The sequence below is a fragment of the Mytilus galloprovincialis genome, chromosome 5 (genome assembly GCF_965363235.1).
Source record: "Mytilus galloprovincialis chromosome 5, xbMytGall1.hap1.1, whole genome shotgun sequence".
Taxonomy (NCBI): domain Eukaryota; kingdom Metazoa; phylum Mollusca; class Bivalvia; order Mytilida; family Mytilidae; genus Mytilus; species Mytilus galloprovincialis.
This window is the reverse complement of record NC_134842.1, coordinates 24,212,091-24,220,412: the sequence shown is the minus strand read 5'-3', so window position 1 is coordinate 24,220,412 and position 8,322 is coordinate 24,212,091. Positions and strand designations below refer to the sequence as shown.

The window sequence follows — 8,322 nt, the reverse complement described above, 5'->3', positions numbered from 1 at the left end:
AGGTTACAGTACGGCCTTCAACAACAATTATTAAGACCCATACCGCACAGTCAGGTATAGAAAGCCCTAAAATGACAAATGTTTAACAATTCCAACGAGATACAAAATGTATATAACGGCATATATTAAATACAAAACAAAGAACGCAGACCAAATATGGTATACATCAACAAACGACTACCACTGAATAAGAGGCTTTTTAAATTGGGACAAGCACATACTGAATACAATAAGGACCCCCGGTAGAATTTTTTTATTTTCACATATTTTGTAGATCTTTTTATGCTGAATCAAAAAATGCAAAGAAAAAAGGGGGTCACCAGGCTCGTTTTCCCCTCAAATTGAAGCAAAATATGCGAGTTTGACCCTTTTTCCAAACATGTCCACCCTTTTATGTGAAAAAACATTATAATTTAAAATTTAAACGTTAACCTTGGTTGTTTTTTAACTTAAAAATCCTTTTATTTTCAGATTTATGTCTATATTTTGCATTTTCTAATTTCTGTTTAAGGCAAAAAATATTGGTATAATCGATTTTTCGCAAAATTTCCCCGGTAGATTTTTTTTAAAAACGGATATGTCAAAGCTATGAACTTTTCAAGCATTTTAAGGTTAAATAAAAAGGGGGTCACCAGGCTTTTAAAAAAGTTACGAGCTTTTGTTTAACCCCTATACCCCATGAGGTCTGATTTCAATTCACTCTATTAATTACTTAATTGTTAATTCTTTATTGATGGTTTTAATAAAATAATGTGTGTAACTAGATCAATGAACGATAGCTGAATATACATGTGGTTATCGTACTACTGTTTGTTATCAAAAAACGAAATTTTGAATATTTTGGTGAAATACGGTAATTTTGTTTGGCGCGAGTTGCTTCCCTCTAATTTGGCGCTATTATCGGACAACAGGAATTTCAAGGTCGCCATTGCCGAGCAGCATACTAAATTGATGAATACGACCATGTACATGCATAACAGACATTGTGTCGAATATACAACGATGAAGGTAGAGTTATTACATAAGAAAACATAGATTTAGATATATTAGGCAGCCAAATGTTAGCAGGATCACGAAAAATACAAAATGGGGGGATGTCTCAAAATACTCGCTACTGTTGAAAATCACTTCGGCTGAAACCTTGCACAGGCTAAATTTCTGTTCCATGTTAAATCGTTATGGCTGGTATTTTATTTATGTATTTATTTTACCCTTAACTGACAAGCTGTAAACATGTCTAGCCAGTTTTGAAATATATCCGTGTGCAAACAGTCGAAGAGGAGGGATGGACATCAGTAGCATATCACACACAACTGTCCTTTTTTCGCTACCGTAGATCTAATTGTCAAATTAGTCTTGTGTAATTATTCATCATTTGTACTATGTAATTTAGTAGCCATGGCAGCTAGGTTAAGGTCAGATCTACGTGGGGCCCTATAACTTCACTCGGACAGTTTCCACTCCATAACCCCAACTATTTCCCTTCCCTTTCATGCCCTAAAATTTTTCTCTCCTTACTTCAATACATGTACTTGTACTTCCATCTCCTTGCTCCAAGACGAAATAAAAAATACAAAATATATTTCCAAGATACCCCCTTTACCCTGATCCCTCATTCCAATGTCCACTCACCCCTGTCCACCTCTCAAGGGGTTTGATTGACTTGTTTGTTTTCTTCAGAATATATGGGTCCTACTAAAATGCGCCCGGGTGAAGAAAAAGCGCCCGGGGGAAAAGAAAAAGCGTCCGGGGAAAAAAAAAGTGCCCGGGGAAAAGAAAAGGCGCCCGGGGAAAATATATAGATATTTGATTGGCATGAGACAACTTTGTGTTGATGAAATAAGTTATGCACATTATTTTTTTTTAATTTTAGACAAGTAATTTTCAAATTCAAATAATAGACATTTGTAATAAAACAAGTATGAATGTTTCAATTTTATTAACAATAATATGATTTATGAATACTATTTCGAAAGACTGATTATAATAGATCACAGTTTATGCGGAAGATCTATAAAATGTAAGACATCGAAGGCATGTTTTATATAGAAAATATTAGACTTCAGGCATCATATCCACATTTATATTAAGGACAAAACAAGCAATGATTATTTATTCTTTTTAAGGAAAAAATTTATTGTTATAAAATATTATTATTTTATTCTCCCGGGTGCTTTTTCCTTTCCCTGGGCGCTTTTTTTTTCACAAGATAAACTCAAATATTATTTTCTGCTCAGAAATTTGCTTTATATATTCAACCAAATTAAATTAATAAAAAAATATTGTATGCGTGTTCTCATCTGACAAGAGAAACAAAAACACATAAAGACAAAACTATTACCAAATAAACAGAATTGAAGGCAACCAAACAGCAAGAAGTCTTTCATTTCTTTATTCAACCTATAAAAACAAAATCACTATTTACACTTGTTGTGTATGTAATTTTAATTTGCTTGCTCATTATTGATTGCCACAAATTCTTCATTTTTTAAACCATAGCATCAGGGACATTAGGCATTAAGTTTTACCCTTGCATTGTCTGTCTTCCCTTACTGAAAAAATCAGCCTCCTGCAAACATTTGCTGCAAGTCTGCTGCGAACTTGCTGCAGACTTGCAGCGAACATATAGTCCGTGTTTGCGGCGTGTTTGCTGCAAATACGCTGCAGGTCTGCTGCAAACAATTTACCATGAAAATGAGTGTTTGCCGCAGACCTTCTGCAAACACTTATATGCAAATGAGTGTTTGCTGCAGACCTGCTGCAAACATATTTATGCAAATTAATATTTCTCCTGCCTGTTTGCTGCAGACCTGCTGCAACCATTTATATGCAAATGAGTGTTTGCCGCAGACCTGCTGCAAACATATTTATGCAAATTAATCTTTCTCCTGCGTGTTTGCTGCAGACCTGCTGCAAAACATTTTTATTCAAATCAATCTGTTATACAATTAACCAATGTCATGTTGTGTACACATCATTTTATCTATATTACACAGCAAATTCTTAAAAAATTATGTTACATCCATCCATTCATAGAATAATTCAATTACTTTATCTTTAAAAAAAATTGTCATAGCATAAGTTTATACCCTTCAACATGTTTAATAAGTTAAATTAATTCCAAGTACGTTCTCAAATGAATTACATCCACGTTTAATGGTCGCACATTTTCTTTAAATTTTGAAACTGATATAACTTGAAAAACAAACAGTATTATTTATTTACTCACATGAAACAAACCGGGGTGTGCATGGTATTCAGTACGTAGGAGAAACTGGACGATATTTATCTAAACGCACTCAAGAACATCTGTATCGTTTCAAAAGACCCAATAAATTCAAAAGTATTATTTACCAACACCTTAAGAAGCACAACCATCCTTTTAAATATTTAGCAGTTCAACCTTTAGAAGTAGTAAATAAACAGCCTGGTGAATCGCATTCAAAGTTTGTACGATCACGGAAAATAATTGAATTAAATTGGATTAAAAAATTACAGACAGTTTACCCTCTCGGTCTAAATGATAATATCATGGGAATTGGTAATATATCTAGAACCAATTCCGTTAACATTTTGGATATAGTTTCTAAAACTGTTCGTAAAAAACGTTCTCATGGTCGTAGAACAAATCGCAATCAAAGAAAATTTCGGGCCAATCATACCAATATTTCGGACATAATTTCTATTTCAAAAAACAACGGCAGACATTATCTGTTAACAAAACTCTGTTCGTTACCGGTTAATAAGTTAAATAAAATTTTGGAGGATTGCAACACAATTTCATATAACAGTCCTAAGTATGAAATTGTTCAAATTATTATGGCATATTGTTATTCTAAATTATTTCTCAAAATTGATCGCCCTGAAGATCATAAAAAACATTTTATTAAAATTAAGTATGTCAATAAAGGCTTTGATTTTGTAAATATTGCCGGTATATTTAACGACCATTCTGTTAAAGAACAAATTCCTGGATATTTTGACAATACTGAGCTACCTCTTATTTGTTATATTTACAAGAAATCTACCCGGAAATTTGTGTTTAATTATAGTCAATTGTGTAAAGATGTTAATATCAGTGAAAATACACCTACTTCATGTAATTGCAGTAATTCCGAATATATTTATGGACCCATTTCCCATGTTATAACAGGAGATCTTAACATCGTTCAAGACCGAGAGTTAAAATCATTCCTCAGTAAAGGACCTAAATATCGTCCCCCGTCAATTATTAATTGGAATGAGTGTCGTAATATCATCCACGACTCACTCCATACTTACTGTATGAAATGGATAAAACGGGAAAAAGCTGACAAAAAATCTTTGGACTCTTTTTTTTAATTCAGTAATGAAGATAGTTGATATACGTATTCAACATTTTAAAGAACATTTTACTATGAACAATAACCACAATAAACCTATTTCTCGTATCAAACATAAACTAAAAGAACTAGCCAAGGAATTTGTTTTTGTCCCGGCAGATAAAGCTGCTAATAATATTATTATTGTTTGACGTAAATTTTACATTGAGGTTCTGAAAAAGGAAATCACCAATTCACCAACATTCCAACTGACTCCATTTTCAGAAAACGAAATCTGTAACAAACATAAACTTTTAGCCACCGCTTTACAAGCAGAGCCAAATACAATGAAAGTCCCAACTATGTATTGGCTTCCGAAGCTACACAAAACCCCTTACAAATATAGATTTATTTCGTCTTCAAGCCATTGTTCAACTACTAAATTGTCTATTCTTCTTACCAGCACACTTGGTACAATTAAAAACCTAATAATAAATTGTTCAAATAAGGCCTTCGAAAATAGTGGAATAAATTACTTTTGGAGTGTCAAGAACTCGTTGGAAGTACTTGATAAATTGCATGCTTATATTGGTGATTTTGAATCTGTTCAAAGTTTTGATTTTTCTACCCTGTATACCACATTGCCTCACATTCTCATTAAGAAAAAATTCACACATCTAATTAAATGGGCATTCAAAAAATCAGAATGTGAATATATATGTTCAAACTCTTTTAGGTCATTTTTTAGTAGCAATAAACAAAAAAACTATGTTAATTGGACATGCTTTGATACTATATATGCCCTTGAATTTTTACTAGATAACATTTTTGTTCGCTTTGGGGATTCCGTATATCGTCAGGTTATCGGAATTCCAATGGGGACTAACTGTGCACCACTTATTGCGGACCTGTTTTTGTATTGTTATGAGTTACAATTTATGACAAAAATAAGCAAAGACCCATCGAAACAACATCTGATAAACAAATTTAATAATACTTTTAGATATTTGGATGATATTTTGGCTCTCAATAATGACGACTTCAGTATGTATATTAATGAAATTTATCCTGTTGAACTTACTTTAAATAAAGCTAATACTAACAATGACCACTGCCCTTTTCTCGATCTTGATATCTATATCACGAATGGAAAGCTGAATACTAAAATTTATGATAAAAGGGATGATTTTTCATTTCCTATCGTTAATTATCCGTTTTTAGATGGTGACGTTCCCTTGTCACCATCTTACGGTGTTTATATATCTCAACCTGTACGATTCGCTCGTGTATGTAACAATGTTTTAGATTTTAACGAGAGAAATTTATGTATTACTGAAAAATTATTACACCAGGGTTTTCGATATCACAAACTAGTTAAAACATTTACTAAATTTTATCATCGGTATAAAAACATCATTCGTAAATATAGCTCAACATGCAGACTTCTAATACGTTCAGGTATTTCACATCCAATTTTTTATGGTAATATTCTTTATAAAGCACAAAGGTGTCAGTATTCACCTCCGAAACTTACAAAACCTTTGAATAGACTTATTAAGAAGGGATATAATTACGATACTGTTGTCAAGTCATTAAAGATTGCATATTTTGGCGTTAATATTGAGTCACTGATAAGGTCTTTGCATCGGAACTAAACACATTTATTCTAAAAACAGTTGTTGGCATGACACGGGTTATGTTCTTCTCATATATGTTATGATGGTATGATACTAAACCCCTAACGGGAAGGATTGTGCCTGATGTTCATATGATGAAATCATAATCTTTCAGTCAGTTTAATTGAAGTCTGGAGCTGGCATGTCAGTTAACTGCTAGTAGTCTGTTGTTATTTATGTATTATTGTCATTTTGTTTATTTTCTTTGGTTACATCTTCTGACATCAGACTCGGATTTCTCTTGAACTGAATTTTAATGTGCGTATTGTTATGCGTTTACTTTACTACATTGGTTAGAGGTATAGGGGGAGGGTTGAGATCTCACAAACATGTTTAACCCCGCCGCATTTTTGCGCCTGTCCCAAGTCAGGCGCCTCTGGCCTTTGTTAGTCTTGTATTATTTTAATTTTAGTTTCTTGTGTACAATTTGGAAATTAGTATGGCGTTCATTATCACTGGACTAGTATATATTTGTTTAGGGGCCAGCTGAAGGACGCCTCCGGGTGCGGGAATTTCTCGCTACATTGAAGACCTGTTGGTGACCCTCTGCTGTTGTTTTTTATTTGGTCGGGTTGTTGTCTCTTTGACACATTCCCCATTTCCATTTTCAATTTTATGAATCTAATTAAGTTAAAAAGATTTATTTGAAAATTTCTTTGCGCATGTATATGATTATATATATACAGCTATAGTTAAACTAAAATTGTCACAAAATTCAACTAGACTTACATATATTTTGTAAGTTATAATCTCTAAGCATATGAGGGAGTACTGTATATTGCATGGTTACATATTAGAAAAATGTATTTTAAACCTCATGCAGATTTCTGTGGAAGGAATGAATTTCATAAGTTAACATTCTACGATGAATATGTACTTACAAATAATGTCTTTAAAAACTAATATGTTAATTGCCAAACTATAATGCCTCCCTGAACACTAATATATATCATGACACAAACATCACCAACATTTTCAAATTTCAAATCTTTATCTTCCAGGAAGTTACCAATAGGCATGCTCAGTCGTTTTATGTAGTTTCTTGCAATGCTCTTGCAAACATATAAAATTGTCAAAGATTCCTGCAATCTAGCTGCGAACATCCCTTATATTCTAGTTTTTCCTGCAATCTTACTGCAAACATATTTGTTTCTGCAAGCTTCCCGCAAGCTTGCAGCAAAAAGCTGCAATGTTTGCAGGAGGTTTGCAGCTAGCTGCGAACATCTGCAAACATTATTCAAAGGGTTCCTGCAATCATTTTGTTTGCAGCAGACCTGCAGCAAGTTTGCAGCAAATCTGCTGCAAACATTTCACTTCTGTAAGGGTTAACAAACTTACATGTACATGCATATGAAGGTCTAAAATTTGGTTTCCATTCTCTAACTTCAGTTTGTCTCAACCAATGTTATGAAACTAATACACAATGCTTACTACAACAAAAATCAGATCAAGTACAAATTTGGGTGGTGTGACTATTTTTGTTCTTTATATGCAAGCGGTTGCTCATGTGTGTCCCATGGACACTTTCCCATTATTAAAATTATGAACTAGTCTACATCTATATGCTTTTGAATGTCATTAATTGTTGATTTTCTGACTGAATTACTCTGATATTTAATTTCAGGCTGCAAGTATATTTGTACATGTACATTGTACATGCAAATGGGAGGAGTGATCTTGGCATGTTCGACTCTACTTGGAAACTATTGGAAAAGTACTGACAGAATTTCATGAGAAGCCAGCATCATCTAGTCTTGCAATTGGGAACTATGTGTAAAGTGCTGCCACAATCCACTTAAGGAGCTAAGATCAACAATAATTTGGAACTACATGTACATGCATATAATGAAAATATAGAGTTGATCAGCTAATGATTGTACATGTACATGATGTATAAATGGCAACAATACTTACATGTATACTAGTACATTGAAATTTAAAACAATGTTAATAAATGTTTTATAATTTGATCTCATAGACATTTAAGGAATAAAACCAATAATGTATCCAAAATTTGATTTTATTTGAGCTGTTTTTTTACGCCCTTTAAGTTTACAGGACTTATTATGGTATACCGTTGACTGTCCGTCGTCAGCATGTCAGACATATACTTAAAAATAATTAATACTAAAATAATGAGTGAAAAGTACATGTTGTAGATAAACTATTTGCATGTAATAATTTACAAATATAAGGAAAACATGTCTGTCTGGCAATTGTCATTGACCACTTAATACATTTTTATGGTTCATTGGTCAACAGTAAGTCCTCTTTTAATATGCTATATTGTGTAATCAATAGGTCATATTCATGTATATTTGGTGTATGGAATGATTATTAAATGT

The 8,322-nt window shown here is 32.8% G+C and overlaps 1 long non-coding RNA gene across 1 annotated transcript; it reads left to right on the top strand.

Moving 5' to 3' along the window:
* The first annotated feature begins 397 nt into the window (after positions 1 to 397).
* On the top strand, positions 398 to 8,000 carry LOC143075446 (uncharacterized). Its single transcript, XR_012978316.1, has 2 exons — positions 398 to 1,008; positions 7,602 to 8,000. It is a non-coding gene; the product is annotated as an uncharacterized LOC143075446 (long non-coding RNA).
* The last annotated feature ends 322 nt before the right edge of the window (positions 8,001 to 8,322 follow it).